The sequence below is a fragment of the Vombatus ursinus genome, unplaced genomic scaffold, assembly GCF_900497805.2.
Source record: "Vombatus ursinus unplaced genomic scaffold, bare-nosed wombat genome assembly UNPS02014807.1, whole genome shotgun sequence".
In the NCBI taxonomy this organism is placed as follows: Eukaryota; Metazoa; Chordata; class Mammalia; order Diprotodontia; family Vombatidae; genus Vombatus; species Vombatus ursinus.
In genome coordinates, this window is record NW_020954585.1 from 47519654 (window position 1) to 47543918 (window position 24265).

Here is a 24265-nt window from a genome sequence, read left to right on the forward strand (position 1 = left end):
CTATCTATCTATCTATCTATCTATCTATCTATCTATCTATCTATCTAAGAAAACCTTGAAGAAAACTACAAGTCAACAATTATAATCCCTAGAATAAACAATGAAAGAGCTAAAAAGTTTAAATTAAAATGGTGTTATAAATTAATTGAGCCTGACAGAGAAAAGAAATGGAAAAGAAATGAGAAGTGTGGAGGACACACTTCTTAGGAAAGAGAATTAATTATTTGTCATAAAGGGTACAAAACCTTAAAAATTAAAATGGATCAAACAGAAAATAATAATTCTATGAGATAAGAAGAAATATTAAAACAAAAAGTCAAAAGATTGAAAAATAAAAGATAATATAAATTCTCTCACATGAAAAACTGATTTGGATAACAGATCAAGGAGAAATCTTTTTTCTTTTTTCTTTTTTTTGATTTATCAACAATCATTTTCATATGCTTTTGAGTTCAAAATTTTTCTCCCCCTTTATCCCTGCCACCCTCCCCAAGACAGTGCATAATCTAATATAGGTTATACATAAACATTCCTGTTAAACATATTTTCACATTAGTGATGTTGTAAGTAAGAATTAGAACCAATAGGAGGAACCACCAGAAAGAGGAAACAAAACTCAACAGAAGAGAAAAAAAATAGCAAATAGTATGTTTCAATTGGCATTCAAATTCCATAGTTCTTCCTTTGGATGTGGACAGCATTTTCCATCATGAGGCCTTTGGAGATGTCTTAGATCTTTGTATTGCTGGGAAGGGTTAAGTTCATCAATATTAGTCATCACACAACATGACTGTTATTGTGTACAACGTTCTCCTGGTTCTGCTCACTTCACTCAGCATCAGACCATACAAGTCTTTCCAGGTTTTCCTGAAGTCAGCCTGCTCATCATTACTTATTGCACAATAGTATTCCATTACATTCATATACCACAACTTGTTCAGCCATTCCCCAATTGATGGGCATCCTCTCAATTTCCAATTCTTTGCCCCAGCAAAAAGAGCTGTTATGAATATTTTTGTACATGTGGATCCTTTTCCCATTTGTATGATCTCTTTGGGATACAGCCCTAGAAGTGCTATTGCTGGGTCAAAGGGTATGCACATTTTTATAGCCCTTTGGGCATAGTTGCAAATTGCTTTCCAAAATAGTTGGATAATTTCACAACTCCACCAACAATGCATTAGTGTTCCAATTTTCCCACATCTTCTCCAACATTTATCATTTTCTTGTTTTGTCATGTTGGCCAATCTGATAGGTGTGATGTGGTACCTCAGAATTGTTTTGATTTGCATTTCTCTAATCATAGTGATTTAGAGCATTTTTTTCATCACTAGAGATAGCTTTAATTTCTTCATCTGAGAACTGTTTTTTCATATCCTTTTGACCATTTATCAATTGGGGAATGACTTGAATTCTTATAGATTTGACTTAATTCTCTATATATTTTAGAAATGATATCCACCCCCTTTATGTATACTCCTTTAACACGGTGTAATAACAATATGGTTCTCAAGAGTTACAAGAGTCATCTTCCCTTGTAGTGATGTAAACAGTTTGCCCTTATTAACAACATATTATGTCTTCCTGTCCCATTTACCTTTTTATTTCTCTCTTGAGTCTTGTACTGAATATCAAATTTTCTATTGAGCTCTGGTCTTTTTATCAGGAAGGTTTGGAAGTCCCCTATTTCATTGAGTATCCATCTTCTCCCCTGAAAAGTTATGCTCATTTTCTCTGGGTAGTTGATCCTTGGTTGTAATCCAAGCTCCTTTGCCTTATGGAATATCATGTTCCATGCCCTACAGTTTTTTAATGTAGAAGCTGCAAGGTCCTGTGTGATCCTGACTGTGGTTTCATGATATTTAAATTGTTTCTTTCTGGCTGCTTGCAGTATTTTCTCTTTGATCTGGTAATTTTGGAATTTGGCTACTATATTTCTTGAAGTTTTCAATTTGGTATCTCTTTCAGGAGGTGAGCAGTGGATTCTTTCTTTGGCTATTTTACCTTCTGGTTCTAGGACCTCAGGGCAGTTTTCCTTTATGATTTCTTGAAAGATACTGTCCAGACTCTTTTTTTTATTGTGATTTTCAGATAGACCAATAGTTTTTAAATTGTCTCTTCTTGATCAATTTTCTGGGTCATTTGTTTTACCAATGAGGTATTTTATGTTTTCATCTTTTTTTTTCCATTTTTTTCTTCCTGTTTGACTGATTCTTGCTCTCTCATAGGGCCATTAGCTTCTATTTGCCTGATTCTAATTTTTAACAAATTATTTTCTTCTATTAGATTTTGTACCTCTTTTCTCATTTGGCCAATTGTATTTTTAAGGACTTTTCTACCTCTCTCATTTGACTTTTAAAATCCTTCTTGAGCTCTTCTAAGAAGGCTTTTTGGGCTTCAGAACAGTTCATATTCCCTTTTGAGGTTGCAGATGTTAGTTTGTTGACAATGTTGTCCTCTTCAGAATTTCTGCCTTGATCTTCCCTCTTCTCATAATATGAATATGTGGCACATTTCTTTTTGCTCATGGTATTTCCTTGTTGCCTGGCCTTTAAAGATATTGAGCTCTCCTACTGGGGAGCAGAGGGCACTGACCCAAGCTTCTTGTGTTGAGAGCCTAGGTCTTGGTCACTGGCTTTGTGTGCTGGGGCCTCTTATGTTGGCAATTAGAGGCTGTAAGGTTCTGGCAGCTTACCTGGTGTTGGGCTGGTATCAGCAAGGCTGAAACTCTTGGACAACTCTAGGTTGCCTGCTTTTCCTTTCCTTTTGCTTTTTTCAGCTCCTTTAAGATGGATGTTGCAGGGTGTCTATCTGCCTGGGGCCTTTTGTAGTGCTACTTCCCTTATTTTTGCTGAGGCACTGGGAGACCTGTTTGCTGCAGAATGCGGAGGCACCTGGTGGTTTTCTGAACTGGTTTTCACAGGTTCCCCTGTCCTCACTGAGGCATTTGGAGGTCCAGGTTTTGGTGTTTGCTTGCTCCACCACCTGGGTTTCAGGATCTCCTCCTGGTGTGCTAAAGTGGGGCTTTCTGCTAGCTTGCTGGGATGCCTCCTCTTTCCTACTGCTCTCCTTCCCCCAGAGCAAGAGGGGCCTTTCCTGTTAGTCCCTCAAGTTACCTGGGCTGCTGCATTGCTGCTCCCTGTCTTTCTTCTGGTTCACCTATTCCAAGGTTTTTCCTGGGGTGATATTTTCTGGGCTTTCAGAGGTTGATAGGGGAGGGTGAGAGCAACTACCTTTTTACTCCACCGTCTTGGCTCCTGAAAACAGTAGCAAGGAGAAATCTTTTAAGAATCAAATGTCTACTTGAAAGCAATAACCAGAAAAAAAGAGCTCAGAAATCATGTTTCAGGAAATGAGAAGAGAAAAATTCTCAGATGTCATTTAACTAGAGGGCAAAGTAAAAATTGAAAGGATTTGCCACAGTTCTGGAAAGAGATGTCTAAGTGAAAACCTCTAGGAATGTCAGAACCAATATACGAAGGTTCTAAAGCAAAGCAACTATTGCAAATACTGAGAAAGAAAGAATTTAAATTATTTGTAGCCAAAGACAGGACCTTGCAAGATTTAACAGCTTACATTAAAGAGGAGACGAGAGTGTGGTAAACGGTGTTTCCCAAAATAAAAGACATGCACTTAAAACTAAGAATAACTTACCCAGTAAAACTGAGTTTAATTATAATGCAGGAAAAGGGACTGATGATGAAATACAGAACTTTCAAGTATTCTTGATGAAAAGACCAGAATAAAGTAGAAACTTTAAACTACAAATTTGAGTGTAAAGAGATAGTAAGGTGAGCAACTGGAAAAGAATAAAATCTTTGGGATGAAGTGTTTGCATTCCAATTGAGTAAGAGATAGAATGCAATATCTGCTAAGAACTATAGTGGTAGATGAAGTCATAGAAGGGTCAGATAAGATTGAGGCCTTGGAAGTGACTTTTGTAATGTTTTAATGATCTTAAAGGAGAAAGGAAAGAGAGGAGAGAAAGAATATACTGGAGAAGAAAAGAAGAGGAATGGAGGAGACATAACCCAATATTGGAGTAGAATTCAAAGTAGAAATTCAAGTAGAATTGAATTAGAAATTCAAAGAAATGAGGAAGGATGGTAGAAGGATATGATTTGAGTCTCACTTTGAACTGAATGGAAAGCAAAAATGACCAGAACCAAAAGAATAATTAACATTCTAATATTTTTAAAAATGGTGAAAATTTAAAATCCTAGGAACTCTGAGCCTCATAATAATTAACCATGAGTCCAAATGATTAATAATTTAGAATGCTCTCCATCTCCTGACAGAGGTGATGGACTAATTATGATAAGGGAGACATACATTTTTAGGTATGGACAATGTGGGGGTGTGTTTTTCAGGACTGTTTATTTGTTAGATTTTGTTTTCCTTTTTCTTTTCACTGTGTGTGTGTGTGTATGTGTCTGTGTGTGTGTGTGTGAAGAGGATGTAGGGAGGTTGAACCAATGCTTGCTAATATAAAATTATGATTTTTACCAAAAAAAGCAAAGTCAGAGCCCAAGAGGGTACTAAATGGTGGTGGTTCAGGGACAAGAGTTCAAGGTAAAGATGAATAATAAGATTATGAAACATAAGATGTTGTGAGAAAGGAAATCATAAGATGTGGTCAGACAGAGCAATTTTAGCATCTTTGACCATAAAAGTGGAATATTTGAGGTGATAATGAAATCACGGTTACTATTATTCTTCTAAGTGACTGATGGGAAATGCAGGAATAAGACATAGAAGTTGAGGTTAAGGAATAGGGAGGTCAGGGAGTTTAGAGGAGTAACTTAACATTGATATCACCTAGCATAATGGTAGAGTCAGATTGCAGAGTAAGAGTGAGCCAGCATCTGAAACGTTTGAGGAAAGAGAGCTATAATCCAGTATATAACTGCTTCCAGAATTGGATTGGGTAAGATATATCTGGGAAGAGTCAAACTTAAAGGAGGACAGGTTGGTAAGTGGTGCCATAGGAAGGGTCTAGGAGTAGTAATAAGAAGTGAAGAAGGAGTATACTGAGCCCTCCACCAGAACTAGTATATCTATATTTTGCTTAGTCATCAGAGAACTCTGTATCAATTGAAAGAGTAAATAGTAGGAATACGCTAGTCATCACAACAGACATTTCTCTTTTTAGTATCAAGGAGGGAGGGATGTTAGGAATAAATAGCTCTTCCTGCATATAAGGTCCTAACAGTAAGAGATGTGGTATCTAAGTCTTTGGTGTTGGAATGGGTCATTAAGTTGAGTGAAAGATATTGGAAACATGATTGTGGTGTCTGGTGCTCTGGTTCTAAAGATGAGTGGTCTAGTGTCTGAGGCACCACATCTTGGTTGGGTCCTGGAGAGAAGGCCTTCATGTCTGAGGTGCATGTACTGAGCTTCCTTGGCTGTATATATGGTGTATTGAGCCTGGACTGGGTCAAGTCTAGCAACAGAGACTTGGTCTTAGTCATTACACAGTAGAGTTAAGCTCTAGTAATGATGAAATAAGTCCAGATGGAGGGACATCATATTCCAGCAGCAATGGTTTACTCGAGGTTTGTCAAACCTGACTACACCTAATGTGTTGTCTCAGGCCTTACTAAGTCTCAGGTGGGACATCAAGGACTCTCAACCTGGTGTTGTAATGTCTAAGGATGTTTGTGAGAGCCATGAAATATTTCTGGAAGTGCCCCGTTGGCATCTGGATCTGAGTGAACAAAGGCTTCCCTCAGAGTTACCTTTATGGCTCCTCCCCTTCTGATTACTGACAAGTGGACTATGCCATTTGTATCTTTGGTCTTTGCCTTGATTCTAATGTCTCTGTATTTTTCCCTTCACTTTATAGATATGGGACCTGGACACACAAGCTCTTTAAGGACATGGGAATTCCGGGATCAGCACCTCTTTCTTTCTTTGAAAATCTTTCTTATCATAAAGTGAGTTTCTATAAGTTTCCCTTTACTTTCTTTGCACTGTGTAAAGAGCATTTGCTCTTGGCTCAGGAGACTTTGGTACAAATGCCAGTTCTGATGCTTATTACATATGTGACTTTGGGCAAGTCAATTATTCTCCTTAGGCCTCAGTTTCCTCATCTATTAAATGAAAGATTTGGACTTTCAACTCAAGGTGTAGGATCTTATGATTTTTTGTGAGATCTTAGATTTCCCAAAGATAAGTCATAATGCAACTTTCCTTTAGTGTTATAGAATGAAGTGTATAGTAGTAATTAGACCCTCTTTTTATAAAGGGTTCCATTAACAAGTCTTAGGAACTGAATATTTTACACTAAATTCTGCCTTAGTGGTTGTCAGTGTTACCAATATTCTCTGGCAGATTTAGACATTGATTCAGTGGGAATTTCCTTTTGAGCCATGTGCCCTCAGTGATCTGGAGAATAATAATGAGACCTGTGATTCCCAGGTGAGGTAACAACTGTTACCCCTGACTTTTTCCATAATTTTCATAAACACCAGCAGGACCCCTCCCATGTGCCTTCCCTTTGCCAGGGGAAGCCGCAGACTCCAGCTGTGGGAATCACCGTGTACTACAGTGTAGCTCTGGGAAAACAGGCATCAGGCATGTGCTTTAGCACAGCCCTGGGCAAATATGTAGATGCCAACCTACAAATATGTAAGCAAACAGCAAGCAGAGCACCCAGTCACTGCCACCTGCTTGAGCAATAATCCTGGCCAAACAGTCACTAGCCCTATGGGTGCCTAATCAGGCACCTCAGCTCTAAGCTACCATCATCTGCTTCAGCATAGCCCTGGGGAAACTGGCATCCTTCAGAGGTCAGACCTCCATGTGCTACAGAATAGCCCAAGGTAGGCGGAGCCAAGATGGTGGAGGGAAAGCAGTGACTTGCTCAAACTCTCCCCCAAAACCTCTCCAAATACCTATAAAAAATGGCTCCAAACAAAATATAAAGCAGCAGAACCCACAAGAAGAGAGAGTGAAACAAATTTCCGGCCAAAGGCAGCCTGGATGATTGATAGGAAAGGTGTAACGCGCCGGGTGGGGAGAGGGGCGCAGTTTGGTTTGGGCAGGCAGGCAGCAAGACCCTGGAGCAGGCCTCAGAGGACTGAACTGCAGGCAGCTGTGGTGGTTTCCAGACTTCTCAACGCATGAACACTAAAGACAACTTGGAAGGTCAGTGGGAAAAGTCTGTGACTTTGGTGAGAGAAGGAGCTAGGTCTCAGCCGCCCCCGGGGCCATGGCTGTTTCCTGAGCTCTGGCCCACAGACTGAGGGGGAATCAAGTGACTGATCAGAGGGGGCAGGGATCTCTTTGCCAGTGTGGAGGCAGGAATCTCTTCCTTTGCTAGTGCTTGGATCTGGGTCACAGTTCTGAGGGGTAGTCCTGGGGCGAGGAGGAGTGCTGGTGTGGTGAAGCTTGTTGTGGCAGTGGAGAGACAACGCCGTGCCCCTTATCATATCACCTTGGAAGAACTGAAAATTTTCAGGTCCCTAGAAGTATCTCTGAAAACAGCTGGACAAACCCCTAAAGCTTGGGACAGTACATTCTCCACATTGGAAACAGACTTTTACCTTAACAAAGAGTTTAAAACTCAAGTAATTGGCTGGGATCATGAGTAAGCAGCGCAAAGAGTCAGAGTATATTATCTTACTTTGGTGACAAAAGAGATCAAAACATACAACCAGAAAAAGACAATGAAGCCAAAGCTCCTACATCCAAAGCCTCCAAGAAGAATATGAATCAGTCCCAGGCCTTGGAAGAGCTCAAAAGGGATTTTGAGAAGCAAGTAAGAGAAGTAGAGGAAAAACTGAGAGTTTTGCAAGAAAATCATGAAAAACAAGTGAACAGCTTGCTAAAGGAGACCCAAAAAATACTGAAGAAAATAACACCTTAAAAAATAGCCTAACCCAAATGGCAAAAGAGGTCCAAAAAGCCAATGAGGAGAAGAATGCCCTAAAAAACAAAATTGGCCAAATGGAAAAGGAAGTCCAAAAGATTACTGAAGAAAATACTTCCTTAAAAATTAGAATAGAGCAATTGGAAGCTAGTGACTTTATGAGAAATCAAGACACCATAAAACAAATCCAAAAGAATGAAAAATTAAAAAATGATGTGAAATATCTCATTGGAAAAACAACTGACCTGGAAAATAGATCCAGGAGAGAGAATTTAAAAATTATTGGACTATCTGAGAGCCATGATCCAAAAAGAGCCTAGACATCATCTTTCAAGAAATTATCAAGGAAAACTGCCCTGATATTTTAGAACCAGAAGGCAAAATAGAAACTGAAAGAATCCACTGATTACTTCCTGAAAGAGATCCCTAAAGGAAAACTCCTAGGAATATTGTAGCCAAATTCCGGAGTTCCCAGGTCAAGGAGAAAATATTACAAGCAGCCAGAAAGAAATAATTCAAGTATTGTGGAAACACAATCAGGACAACACAAGTTTTAGCTGCTTCTACATTAAGGGACTGCAGGGCATGGAATACAATATTCTGGAGGGTGAAGGAGATAGGATTACAACCAAGAATCACCCACCCAACAAAACTGAGTATAATCCTTCAGGGGAAAAAATGGTCATTCAGTGAAACAGAGGACTTTCAAGCATTCCTGATGAAAAGACCAGAGTTGAATAGAAAATTTGATTTTCCAGTACAAGACTCAAGTGGAACATGAAGAGGTAAACAGGAAAGAGAAAATCATAGGAGACTTATTATGGCTGAACTCTTTATATTCCAGCATGGAAAGATGATATTTGTAACTCATGAGACCTTTGTCAGTATTAGGGTAGTTGGAGGGGAAAAATTATACGTACATATATATAGATACAGATAGATAGATAGATAGATAGATAGATAGATAGATAGATAGATAGATAGATAGATAGATAGAGGGCACAGGGTAAGTTGAAGATGAGGGGGTCATATCTGGAAAATAAAATTAAGGGTAAGAGAGGGTTATACTAGGAGAAGGAGAAAGGGAGAAGTAGAACAGGGTAAATTATCTCACAAAAAAAACAGAAAAAGAAAGGCTCTTATAGTGGAGGGGAAATGGAGGAAGGTGAGAGGGAATGAGTGAATCTTATTCTCATAGAATTTGACTTAAGGAGGGAATAACATACTCATTCAATTGGGTATGGAAATCTGTCTTACCCTACAGGAAAATGGGGGAGGGGAAGGGGACAGGAGAGTAGGGGGATGATAGAGAGGAGGGCAGACTGGGAAAGGGGGTAATCAGAAGCAAGTACTTCTGAGGAGGGTCAGAGTCAAAGGAAAGACTAGAATAAATGGGGGAGTGGGATAGGATTAAGGAAAATAGAGTTAGTTTTTCACAGCATGTCTACTATGGAAGAGTTTTGCATAACTGCACATATATAACCTATATTTAGTTGCTTGCCTTATCAATGAGGGTGGGTGGGGAGGGAGGGAGGGAGAAAATTTGGAACTCAAAATTTTAAAAATACATGTTTAAAAATGTTTTTACATGCAACTGGGAAATAAGAAATACAGGAAATGGGGTACAGAAATCCATCCTGCCCTACAGGAAAATTGAAGGTGAAGAGGATAAGAAAATGGGGGGAGATAGAAGGGAAAGCAGACTAGAGGAAGGGGTATTCAGAATGCATGCCATCTTGGGGTGGGGGGAGGGGTGAGATGGGGTGAAAATTTGGAACTCAAAATCTTGTGGAAATAAATGTTGAAAACAAAACAAAACAAAAAAACAAAACAAAACAAAACAAAAAAAAAACAGAATAGCCCAAGGTAAACAGGCAGTCTCCAGAGGCCTGATCTCTATGAGCTTCAGTGTAATCCCCAGGAAAAAGCAGAAACACCCCACTGGCTTCAGCACATGCAAGACACCACCACTAGGACCTAAGCTCTGCACCAGGTAAGCTGCCAGACCCTTATAGTCTCCGGCAGCACCAGCCACCCCCTACTTCTCCCCTTCAGTGCAGCACCAGAAATGAGGATCCCCCATGGGCCTCAGGGCAACATCAGTGGCACCACCAGGTAAACAGTGAGGGAAGCCTGAGACAGTGCCCCTTCCTCCCTGGGAGTAGAGCTCAAATTTAAAAGAAAGGGAAAAGGCCTAAAAGGATGAGCAAAAAATAACCAAATATCTAACCATGGAAAGTTATTATGGTGACAGAGAAGACCAAGACACAAACTGAGAAGAGGACAAAAATGTCAAAACACTCATGGAGAAAACTCTCCAAAAACAGGATGTTCTCTTAAGCCCAGAAAGAACACATGGAAGAGTTCACAAAAGAGTTTAAAAATAATAATGGACTACACATATATAACCTGTATTGATTTGTTCGCCTTCTCAATGAGGGTGGATGGGGAGGGAGGGAGGGAGAAAATTTGGAACCCAAAGTTTTAAAAACAAAAGTTAAAAATTGTTTTCACTTGCACCTGTGAAATAAGATATACAGACAATGGGGTATAGAAATCTATCCTGCCCCACAGGAAAATAGAAAAGGAAGGGGGTAAAAGAAGGGGGGGGGATGATAGAAGGGAGGACATATTAGGAGAAGTGGTATTCAGAATGCATGTCATCTTGGTGTGGGGGAGGGATAAGATGGGGAGAAAATTTGGAACTCAAAATCTTGTGAAAGTGAATGTTGAAAACTAAAACTAAATAAATTAATTTAAAAAATATGCAATCCAAAAAAATAATATAAGAGAGGTTGAAGAAAAATCAGGAAAAGACTTGACAGTGATGCAAGAGAATTATGAAAAAAGAGTCAAAAGTTTAGATAAAGAAGACAACTGCTCAACAAATAGAATTGACCAAATGAAAAGAAGATACAAAAATTCACTGAAGAAAACAACTCATTAAAATGTACAATTGGCCAAATAAAAAAGTCGTAGAAAAGCTAACTGAGGAAAACAACTCCTTAAAAGTTAGCATGGGGCAGGTGGAAGCTAATGACTCTGTTAGACATCAAGACTCAATCAAACAAATTCAAAATATGAAAAATAGAGAATGTAAAGTATCTCATTGGAAAAAACAGCTGACCTGAAACATAGATCCAAGATGACACTGTTAGAATCATTGGATTACCTGAAAGCCATAATCAAAATCAGGACATGGACAGCATCTTTCAAGAAATTATCAAGGAAAACTGTCCTGATATCCCAGAATCAGAGGGTAAAATAATTATTGAAAGAATCCACTGATCACCTCCTGAAAGAGATTCCAAAATGAAAACGCCAAGGAATATTGTAGTCAAATTCTAGTGTTATTAGATCAAGAAGAAAATACTGCAAAAACTTGAAAACCTTGAAAAATCTTGAAAAAACATTTCAGTTATTAAGGAGCCACATTTGGTACTTCACAGTATTTAATAGTTTCTACATTAAAGGATTAAAGGGCTTGGAATGTGATATTTTATAAAAGAAAGGATATTGGATCACAACCAAGAATAAACCATCCAACAAAACAGCATAATCTTTGAGGGAAAAAAGATGGGAATTCAATGAAATAGGGGACTTTCAAACTTTCCTGATGAAAAGACCAGAGCTACACAGAAAATTTGATCTTCAAATACAAGATTTAAGAGAAGCAGAAAAAGGTAATCAAGAAAGAAAAAAAAAACAACACATTGTTCAATATGATTAAACCATTTAAATTCCTACATGGAAAGATGATACTTTTAACTTTTGAGAACTATATCTGTATTAGGGAAGTTAGAAGGAATATGCATAGGTAGAGAGTATGGGTATAAGCTGACTTTGATGTGAAGATATAGAAAAATTAAGGGGTGAAAAAAGGATTGTACTGAGAGAAAAGGAATGGGGGAGGAAAACAGGATAAATTATATCACATGAATAGGTGCATAAGACCTACTACAGTAGAGGGTAAGAAAGGGGGGAGGTGAGCATTTTTTGAACCTTACCTCATTGGATTTGGCTCAAGGAAGGAATAACATGCACACTCAGTGGGGTTTAGAAATTTATCTTTTCCTATAGAGAAGTAAGAGGAGAAAGCAGAAATAAAATGGAGGGAGGGCTGATACAAGGGAGGACAGATTGAGAGAGGCAGTAGTCAGAAGTAAAACAATGGTGAGGAGGGATATGGTGAAAAGAGACAAAAAATTGTAAGCCGGAAAAAAAATAGGAAGGAGAGGAGTACACAGGTAGGAATCATAACTGTGAATGTGAATGGGATGTACTCTCCCATAAAATGGAAGCAGATAGCAGAATGGATTAAAAACCATAATCCTACAATATGTTGTTTATAAGAAACATATTAGAAACAGACAGGTACACACAGAGTAAAGGTAACAGCCTGGAGCAGAATATATTATCCTTCAGTTAAAGTAAAAAAACAAAACAAAACAGGGATAGCAATTCTGATAAAAAACAAACAAACAAAAAAAAGCAAAAAAGGGTCTAATCAAAAGAGATAAGGATGGAAACTACATCTTGCTAAAAGGTTCTATATGCAAAAAAGTAATATCATTACTAAACATATATGCACCAAGTGGATTCATATCCAGATTCTTAGAGGTAAAGTTAAGTGAGTTAAAGGAAGAAACAGACAGCAAAACTCTACTAGTGGGGGACCTCAGCCTCTCCCTCTCGGAACTAGATAAACTTAACTACAAAATAAACAAGAAAGAAGTTAAGGAGGTGAATAGAATTTTAGACAAGTTAGGTATGATAGCTCTTTGGACCAAACTGAATTGGGATAGAAAGGAAAATACATTTTTTCTTGTTGGTCCATGGCACCTACATAAAAATGGACCATTTAATATAGCATTAAAACCTCACAATCAAATGCAGAAAAGCAGAAATATTAAATGCATCTTTTTCAGATCATGATGCAATAAAATTACATGTAATAAATGGACATAGAAAGATAGATTAAAAATTTATTGGAAACTAAAAAATCAAATCCTAAACAATGAGTGGATCAAAAAACAAATCATAATAACGATTATTTCATCAAGGAGAATGACAATAATGAGAAAACATTCCAAAATTTATAGGATAGTCAAAGCAGAAGTTAGATGAAATTTATATTTCTAAATACTTACATGAATAAAATAGAGAAAGAAGGGCATGCAACTAGAAAAGGTAGAAAAAGAACAAATTAAAAATCCCCAATTAAGTGCCAAATGAGAAATTCTGAAAATTAAAAGACAAATTAATAAAATTGAAAGTAAGACAACTATTGAACTAAAAATAAAACTAAGAGCTGGTTTTATGAAAAAAAATACATAAACCTTTGCTTACTTTGATTTAAAAAAAAGGGAGAAAGTCAAATTACCAGTATCAAAAATGAAAAGGGTGAATTCATGACCAATGAAGAGAAAATTATAGAAATAATTAGGAGCTAATTTTCTCAATTCTATGGCAATAAGTCTGACAATTTAAGTGAAATGGATGAATATTTACAAAAATGGAAAATGTTCAAAAAAGGAAATAAAATACATAGCACCATTTTAGAAAAAGAAATTGAACAAGCCATCAATGAACTCCCTAAGAAAAAATCTTCAGGGCCAGGTGGGTTTATGAGTGAACTCTACCAAACACTTAAAGAAAAATTAACCTCACATCTGTCAGACCATCTAATATGATAGAAATGCAAAATGATAAATGTTGCATAGGTTGTGGGAAAATTGGGGCATTAATGTACTGTTGGTGGAGTTATGAACTGATCTAAGCATTCTGGAAAGTAATCTGGAACTATGCCCAAAAGGCACCTAAATTGTGCATATCATTTGATCTTTCAATACCACTACTACATCTGTACCTCAAAGGAAAAAAAGTCTACATGTGCAAAAATATTTATAGCATTCCTTTTTGTAGTGGCAAAATTTTGGAAATTGAGGGGATGCCCGTCAATTGGGAAATGGCTGAAGAAAGAGTGGTATGTGAAGGTAATGGAATTCTATTGTGCAATAAGAAATGATGAACAGGCAGATTTCAGAAAAATCTGGAAAGATTTGTATGAACTAATGCACAGTAAAATGAGCAGAACCAGGAAAACATTGTACACAGTATCAGAAGCATTGTGTGATAATCAGCTACTAATGACTCAGCTCTTCTCAGCAACACACAATGTTCCAAGACAAGTACCAAGGACTCACTAAGGAAAATGCTATCCATATCCAGATAAAGAACCAATGGCCTCTGAATGCAGATTGTGGCATATTTTTTTCACTTACTTTATTCCTTGTCATGGTTTTTTTCCCTTTTGATCTGTTTCTTCTTTCACAACTATGACTAATACGGAAATATTTTTATATGATAGCACATATATAAAGTATATCAAGTTGAATACCATTTTCAGAAGAGGGGAAGGAAGGGTGAAAATTTAGCAACTCAAAATTTTATAAAAATGAATACTAAAATTTTTCTTGACATGTAACAAAGGAAAACAATAACACACTATTAAACTTAAAAAAAAAACAAAACAAAAAAGAACATTTAATTCCAATACTCCATAAATTTTTGGAAAACTAGGCAAAGAAGGCAAAATAGGCAAAGTCAATGACACAAGTTTGGTGCTGGTGCCTCAACACGGAAGAGCCAAAATAGAGAAAGAATATTATAGACCAATTTCCCTAAGGAATATTGATACAAAAATTTTAAGTAAAATATTAGCAAAGAGATTACAGGAATTTTTCACAAGAATCATACTCTATGACCAGGTGGGATTTTTAACAGGAATGAAGTGCTGGTTTAATATTAGGAAAACGATCAGTATAATTGACCATATCAATAACAAAACTAACAAAAATCATATGATTATCTCAATAGATGCAGAAAATACTTTTGCACTCACCCCTATTAAAAACAAACAAACACACTGGAGAGCATGGGAATAAAGGGAACATTCTTCATAATGAAGCTTTTCCAAAAAGATCAGGGTTGAAATAAGGAAGCCCATTAACTCCACTATTGTTCAATATTGTACTAGAAATGTTAGCTTTAGCAATAAGAGAAGAAAAGGAAATTGGAGGAATTAGAATAGGCAAGGAGGAAACAAAACTATCACTCTCTGCTGCTGATGTGATGGTATTCTTAGAGAATGCCAGAGAATCAACTTAAAACTACTTTAAAATTTACAATTTTAGCAAAGTTGCAGGATATAAAATAAACTTACATAAATAAACAACATTTCTATATATTATCAACAAATTTCAGCAGCAAGAGAAAGAGAAATTCCATTTAAAATAAACTTAGACAATATAAAATATTTGGGAGTCTACCTGCCAAGATAAACCCAGGAATTGTATGAATGCAATTACAAAGCACTTTTCACACAAATAAAATCAGGTAGATTTCAGCAAAACCTGGACAGATGTACATGAATTTATGCTGAGTGAAGTGAGTAGAAGCAGGAGAACATTGTACACAGTAGCAGCAACACTGAGTGATGATCAACTATGACAGATTTAGCTCTTCTCAAAAATATAACAATCCAAGAAAATTCCAAAAGACTTGTGATGGGAAAAGGTATCCACAAAGAGAAAGAAGAACTGAGTCTGAATGCAGATCAAAGCATACTATTTTCACTTGTTTTTTGTCTTTTCTTTTTTTTTCTTTCATGTAATTTTTCCCTTTTGTTCTGATTCTTCTTTCACAACATGGATAATGTAGAAATATATTTTATATGATTGCACATGTATAACCTATATCAGATTTTTTACTGTCTTGGGGAGGTGGGTGCAGTTGGAGGGAGAAGAATTTGGAAATCAAAATCTTATAAAAGTGGATGTTGAAAACTATCTTTACATGTAATTAGAAAAAAATAAAATACTATTAAGTGGGAAAATAACCTTTTAAATGAACATTTATTAATCTTTTACTTTGTGTGATACACTGTGCTAGGCATTAAATCAGATTCCTAACATGGGAAATATGAAGTTATAGAATAACTACTTTTAGAAAAATTGATTTCTTTTGCAATGTTAAGTGTTTTATGCATTTTAAACATCATTCTGAGAAATGGTCAATAGGCTTTTCAAAAAGGACACTAAAAGATCTATGACATTTAACTAGTTAACAACCCTTGAAGTAGGAGAAATATAAAGATAAAAAAATCCATCATAGGTGACCTCAAGGTGCCTATTATCCAGTACAGAGAATGACATATATTGAGATAATTATAATCTAAGTGAGAATATAGTGAGAACAGAAGTTTATAGATTGTATCAATCTATCAATTAAAAAGTTTTTATTAATGCTTACAGTGTTCTAGACACTGGGTTACAAATACAGTGAATAGAACATTCCCTAATTAAAACAGTCTATCATAGCATAGGAAAAAGGCAACAGAGTTAAAATCAAGAGATGAAGGATCCTGGAGAAATCTCTTTCTTCTCAGAGATGAGGAAAGACTCCATGAAAGTGATCATATTTGAGCTGGGTCAGATGTCAAGTAGAAATGGGAGTGGGCAACAATCTCCAGGTGAAGTGAAGAGCATAATAAGATTAAAAATTGCAATGTTTTTATATGTAACTTCCTAACAAGGCATTTTTAACATCATTCTTTATTAAGAATTCATGCCAATACCTGATTTTAAAATTCTTTTTGCAGGGTTTTGTAGATTTTGACACGACTTGTTTTAAAAAATATGGGAAAACCTGGGGGTGAGTATTTTAACTAATCTTTCCGTTATACTTACACATTTCAATGGTCAGTCAACTATAGCTACCCACTCAAACAATTACATTTGTGTAGATAGAGATATTGTAGATCTGTTTCATGTCAGAGAATTCTAGTTCAGGCTCATAGCATCATAACAGAAGTATTACCCTTGGTCATAGATTCTGTAAAACAACTTCTTATTTTAGTTCAGTGCTATGATAAGATTAATGTTGAAGAAATAAAGAAACACTGTATAAAGTGGCCACCCTGTAAAGGCCTGCTGAGCAATGCAGATACAAAGACAGAATTGAAAAGTGTTCCTGACCTGATGGACCTTCCATTCTATTGGACAATTCAACATGTCAAAAGAATAGTAAGGAAAAAAGATAAGTGAAGTAATGAATATTTCTTTGAGAACTGATTTTACTTCAAAAGACTGTTCTTCCACTTTCATTATTTTACTCTTTAGAATCTTATTAATTCTGACACATGAATTTGGACCCAATGAATTTGTGATAATTCATACTTAGAAGTTATCATTCTTAGCGAGTATGAAGAGTTAAACAATAGTAGCATTTTTAGAAAATCTTGTGTGATACATGATTATATATGCAACTGCAAATTACATGCCACATGAACTAAACTCACTTTAATTTCCATGAGTAAACAATGATATACTGGTTAACATTAGTGTAGCATCTGATACCCTGTCAGTCTGAACCCTCTTATTAGTTATCCAAGATTCTAGAGATTTGGAAAGATGGCCAGAGTCCTCTCCAAATCTTAGCTGTTGAGCACTAACATGAATGTTTACTTATACTTGTCAGCCACAGGACACACAGTACAGTATAAGGAATATAATTAAATAGCAATGGAAATTAATCAGCAACAGAAAATGGCCTTTACAAACTTTGAGCTCACTCTCCCACAAACACACCAAAATTCAATGATAAGAAGAGATATTCATTGGAATTATGCCTGAACAACTACACCTTGCTATACAGGTGGCTAGAGCACATGTGTGAAGGGATAATTATATAGGAAGCACACCTGGACAAGATATATATGTATAGGGAGACTTCGTATCAGCAAAGCTGCACAGCTGCCAATGTTCTTTTTCTGATGTGACTGTGCTAATCTATTAGACTTACTCCCTGACAATCATCTTCAACCAGGTCTTTCCTCCTTGTGTTACATCTTAGTTGCTTTGGACACCAAGATTCTAAATTCTACCTTAAACTCTCAGGAAGGTAATATATTGATTGTTTCTGGGTAAGCATGCCATGCTAGCATACTTCTTATTTTGTCTTCATAATCATGGTCCTCCATTCTCATCACTTTAAGATCTACGAATACTTTTCCTTACTCTAATCACTCCAATTATTTCCCTGGCCCACTACAACCCACTTTTTCATCACCTGTTTATTGTTTCTATCCTTTTATCCCTCATCATATCACCTACTTTCCTAAACACCTGCAATTTTTTTAACCAGCTTGATTTCTAATTCTTTGACTTAATAGAAACTCAATCTTCTCTTGAAAGTTTCTTCTCTGTCTCCTACTCCCTCCATCCCCTACTCATATGGTTAGAAGATAAAGAAGGCATATTCCTTAATCATCACTATTTTTTCCAGATCATTCTTCTTCCACTGTCACCTAAATTGTTTCTCCTTTATCTGTTCACCTTCAAGTAACTTTCCCAACTTTTTTAATGACCTTGGTGCCAATTTTTACCAGCTTCTCCTCTTCATTCCCTCTACTCTTGGCTACTAAAGGATATTTCAGTTGATAGCCAGACCATCCAACTCCTCAGCCTCTACAGTTCCAAAGAGTTCCTTTTCCCACCTCCAACCAATATGTTCATACCTTTGAATACTGATCTCACCAATACCAATATCTGGAATTTAAATTCCACAATTCAACCACCAACTTATTTCCTTTTACCTGTCCCAATCACTCTCATTAAACCTAGTAGTCCTCACTCTTATTATATATCATGGTGCTCTTGACCCATTTCCATTTTCCTCTTCTGTTTGCTTCCCTTGGGTTTTATTTTCCTTACTGCTTTACTTTGACCCTATTGTTTGCTACATTAATGCTTTCCTACATCCTCTTCTAGTATCCTATAAACACTTTTCTTCCTCCAATCTCCAAACCCTCATTCTAAGCTGAATTCCAATAACAGACTTCTGTACTTCTATTACAGCACAAAAGCCCAATCACAAAGAAATTAGGTCAGTTTCACCCAATTCAAATTCATGGTACATAACTTTTTGCTGGGAACCTAGGTGACACATTAGATAGAATGTCAGGTTTGGAATCAGGAATACCTGAGTTCAAATTCAGTCTCAGATATTTACTAGCTGAGCAAGTCACTCAAACCTGTTTGCCCCAGTTTCCTCATTTGTAAGAAGAACTGAAGAAGGAAATGGCAAACCACTGCAGTATATTTGCCAAGAAAACCCCAATATGTCATGAAAATTTGTACATGACTAAAATGATCAAATAATAATAACAATATTGTATTATATTTTTATTTATTTTGTTAAACAATTTCCAATTTCGTTTTAATCTGGTAATCAAGACTTTTAAAGCTGTTTATAGATCACCTATGAGTTTGAAACCTCTGATCTACAAAGTTTTCTATTTTCATAACTTTGTGGATTATACTCAACTCCTTTTTCTCCCTCTTATCTCAGATTCCTTCAGTTTCCAGGAATTTTCAATTCCATCTCTGCAACATCTCCCAAATCCCTTTTATATTCCTACTGCCACAACTAGCAACACTAGTGCAAGTCATTATTACCACTCATCTAGAGTATTGTTGTTGCCTCCTGATTGGATTCTTCCTGCCTCCACTCTCCCTTCTACTTGGTTCATTAAAATTTATTTATTTCTAAAAACTGTTTATTTGTTTTTAACATTCATTTTAAAAAAAAACTTTGATTTTGAAATAATCACTCTCCTTGACCCATTAAGAAGGAAAGTAACATGATATCAATTATACATGTAAATCATGCAAAACATATATCCATATTAACAGATTCCCAAAAAAAAGCAAGAAAAATGAAGAAAGTGAAAAACAATATGCTTCATCAGTTCTCCTTCTGAGAGTGGATGGCATTTTTCATCATGAATGGGTCCTTCAGTATTTTCTTGGATCATCTGGTCCATTTTTAATACAATTCTCAGAATAACTTTCTAGTGCATAAATCTGTTTATGTATGCATTTCTGCACAAAAATCCACCCTGCCTCCCTATTGCCTCTGAAGTAAAATTCAGAAAGTACTGCCTCATATTGAAGACTCTTCCTAGCATGTTACCACCTTATCTTCCTCGACTTATTTCCTATTGGTCCCTTTTATAAACTTTGTTATTTAGCCAAATTGGATGACTCTTTGGCTCCCAAACACACTTGCCAATGTCATGCCACTGTGACTGCTCAGGCTATTTGATGTCATTGAAATGCCCTCCTCCCTTCCTTTTCCTACCAAGTGTTTGACCATTCTTTAAAGCTCAACTCAAATGTTACCTCCTCAGTGCAGCTTTTCCCTTTTCCCGTCATACCTAACAACAACAACAAAATCTGCTCTTTAAAGTTTTCAAAGTACTTTATACATGTTCTCTTACTTGATCCTCACAACAACCCTCCAAGGTTGAGCTATCATTTCCCTCATTTTGCTAGAGAGGAAACTGAGTTACTGAGAGGAAAGAGGTTACTGACTTGCATGAGGTCACAGAATTAGGAAGTATCTGAGGCAGGATTCTAACTTAAGCATGCACCAAGTATTTAATAAATATTCTCTGATGAATTTTATTTTAGATTCTTGGTTCACTTCTACTTCTCTAATTAGAGCAAACATAAGGTAGCAGTGATCTCCTGGCCATCAATTTATAGTTTCTATTTGCAATCTCTGTTAATAGCAGTGTAAATTAGTGAGTGATACAATTTCTTCCTTTTGGGGGTATAGGTTTTTTTGATGGAAGACAACCGGTACTGGCCGTCATGGACCCAGAGACTATCAAATCAGTGTTGGTAAAAGAGTGCCATTCTGTCTTCAGCCATCATCGGGTAAGTAATAGTGGCAGAATAATGCTGACAGCAATGGGGAAAGCATGCTAAGCAATGTTAAGGATCACACAGTTTTTAGACCATCTATAAACACTAGCTTCATTATTGACATTCTTGCAGAAGACAGGGGAGGCAAGATACCCTACCTAAGGGCAATGCAGTTTGAGCTGTAGAGGAACAGGAACTTTTGCTAGGTGATTTGAACCCCTATCAACATCTCTTGGCCCCAAAAAACTTGGGGGTGGGGATGCCTCCCCAACAACTAGATTTCCTTATAATGCTGCCCCAAGGGCCATTATTAAAGGGAAAAATCACTGTGGAAAATGAGCCTGCTGTCCTCATCTCCACAGGCAATAACAGTTGCCTCCAATGGATAGATGGGCACAAGAGACGTAGCCCAAGAAGTACCCCTAAGCCTCCTTTTTTACTTTTGGCCTGGCATTCCCAGTCATGATCCTAGGGGGGATATTCTGTGGAGGAGGTACAGGCCACCCCCACTTATTGTCAAAGAATTATCTCACATGTGATAGGCCAGCCAGAATAACTGAACCAAATGATGCCATGAGGAAGAGATAGGAGGTGATATGTGCCAGGCAGGTCAAAATTGGGCCACCACCACCACTTTCACCATCACTTCAAGTCAGATACTGTGGTGGACACCCTAGGACATGGCACCCAGAACACCTGGGAACAGCACTGCCTTTAGCCTAGTACTCCCAGTCAATGTTGTGTGAAGCAATCTCTGCCAAGGTGCAGCCTGGAAACTAATACTTCAGATACAACTGGCACAACTTTCAAGGATTCAGAAAAGAAAATTCTTGTCACCAAAGTCCATGGGCTATAAAGAGTCATTTAACAAATTACAGACATTTAGAAAGAGTTAGTTTTCATACTGGAAAGTGTAATAGACCTCTAGTTCTGGTTCCACCAATTAACATCTGAATGGTGGTGTCTTTTACCCTTTTCTCCTAGAATTTTGGTCCAGTAGGGTTTATGGAGAATGCTGTCTCACTTACTAAAGATGACCATTGGAAAAGGATTCGAACAGTGTTGTCTCCAATATTTACAAGTGGAGGACTCAAGGAGGTAAAGCAATTGATATTGGACTCTAGAAAACCGAGTATAGTTGAGAGCAAAAAAAAAAAAGATAAATACGTTCTGATGATTTTCTCCAATGAAAGTCTAATAGGCTCACGAGTTTAAATTTTCTGTAAGGGAATATTTTGTTTCCCATTTTTTGTGAAACAATGGAGGGAACACTGTCTCTGGAATTAAGAGAACCTGATGTCTATTACCTGAGTGAACATTGGCAAGTCACTTAATCATTCTGGTTGCAGTTTCCTCTTCTTTAAAATGAAGTAGTTTGACTACATGACCGTCTACAGATGTATGATTCTTTACATTCTAAAAGAGAGAAATGAATTTATGAAATATTTTTATGCTTCTTCAGGTTTGGGAAATCTGGTTTGTTTTGGAATTGAGTTTTCCACATGTAACTACCGTCATTTGGCATTTAGATGTTTCCTATCATTAAGCACTATGGAGATGTGTTAGTGAAGAACATGTGGAAGGAAGCAGAGAAAAGCAAGCCTGTAACTCTGAAAGAGTAAGTATGGGGTAATAGCTTTAGGAATCTGAGGAGCAGCAGGAAACCTGTTTGCACAAGCCTCTCTGCTGCCATCTTTCCTCAGAAACTGATGCACCCACTTTGAGAGTTATTCTCGTGACGTTTTAATTAACAAAGAAAGTGTAAAGGACAATATGGTGAGATCTTCCCCTGTGAGGCTAAATACCTTGAGAAAGCCATTGACAACTGATGACTCTACTTTGGTTCCTTTTTTCTTTGTCTTTTTGCATTCTGAACTTTCTGTAGTCTGGCTTCCAAATTTAACATTCTACTAAGCCATTAAAAAAGTTTTTACAAAATGTCTCCAAAATTACTAATGACTTGTTTTACATTTATGAAAACATTTAAAACTCTCAACCTGTTGCATAATCTCTTCTGGAAATTGTATTTGAATTTGTGCCCAAGTTCTGTTTTCCTTTGAGGCTTTGCTTATAGATTTTTTTGGAGCTATTTTCTTCTGGGTTTGTGTTTTGACTGTCTGTCAATAGCTTTTTATTATGGGACTCTTTTTGTTTGTTTGTTCATTTTTTCAACTTCCTGACCTTAGATTTTATGTTAGGTCTAGGTTCTACTATACACTTCTGGAGGAAATACCTGGGTTGTTCCTGTTGCAGCTTTCTTGGGTTATTTATTGTTTTGTTATTCCAGGCTCCAAAGGAGATCTCACTGTGACACTTACAAACTTTTGATGCTGTAATTAGTCTTATCCAGGGCAAAGTCTGATCAGTTCTTTCCCCTTTCCCCAACACCAAGTGAGATTTGAGCTTTGTAGGTTCCTGACCTATGTTTGGGTGTGAGTAGTAATAGACTGCTGCTGGACTGAGACACTATCATCCAGTGGGAAAACTCTCCTGGTCCATAGTGATGGAATTGTAGACTTCCAACCCAGTCTGAGATTCCTTTCATTATTATTCCTCAGTGGCCTTCAGATTCATCTGAAAACGAGAGCTGAAAACAAACTCTTTTCCTTTTGTCAGAGGTACACTGTTGTTGCTTGCTTCTGAACTTCCCCCTTGCTTGATAGGGTTTGTGATTCATTCCCACATTTCGGTCCAGGTCCCTTCCATAGTAGGCAGTGCATCTGTGACCCAAAAAGGTGTAGGAATCCACACCCTGCCAGTTGGCACCTGTTTTTGTACCCTTCCTGAGTTCCTAGTGTCCCAGTATTTGTTTAGAACCTTTTATTTCCCTTGGGCAATGTCTCTAGTTGCTGGAATGTTGCATAGGGCTAATTTCTGGCCAGTATCTAAAGAAGTTTATATGTGTCTCTATGCTGACCTGCTTAGGACAAGTAACTTATTGTTTTTTCTCCTTGGAGTTCTCAATCATTAGCCAGTCTGATCTTTTTTTCTAGAATAATATTAAAGTGGAGGGAGATTTCTGTTCTTCTTACTTCTTTTCCATGTTAACTCCATCTCTATTACAGCTCTCTTAATTTTCAAATCAATGACTTCTTGTGGATTTTAATCCCTGTTGACTCCATTGCAGCATCTGACACTGTTGAACACCTTCTCTTTCTGTATGCTCTCTATTCTCTGTGTTTTGTATATTCTGTTCTGTTTTGGTCCTCTTCCTGCCTGTCTGACCATTATTTCTTAACCTCTTTTGCTGAATCGAATACCTACTAATTGTGGCTTAGTCAGTCATGAATAATTTATTCTTATCTAACTTATTAAGAAAAAACATGAACAAGATACCCAATTTAAAATAACTCTACACAGTGCAAAATGCTTGGGATTACAACTGCCAAAATAAACTCAAATTATATATAAACAAAATTATAAAAAATAATTTTTATACAAATATAATCAGATTTAAATAATTGGAGAAATATTAACTGCTCATGGGTAGCAGGGCCAACAAAATAAAAATGACAATTTTACCTAAAGTAATTTATATATTCAATGCCATTCCAATAAAACTTCTAAAAACATTTTACTGAATTAGAAAAAAATAACAGAATTCATTTGGAAGAACAAA

General features: G+C 36.8%; 1 pseudogene; it reads left to right on the forward strand.

The window, feature by feature from the left end:
- The window catches only part of LOC114052173, a 44138-nt pseudogene that overhangs the window by 5583 nt on the left and 14290 nt on the right, over nucleotides 1–24265 (forward strand).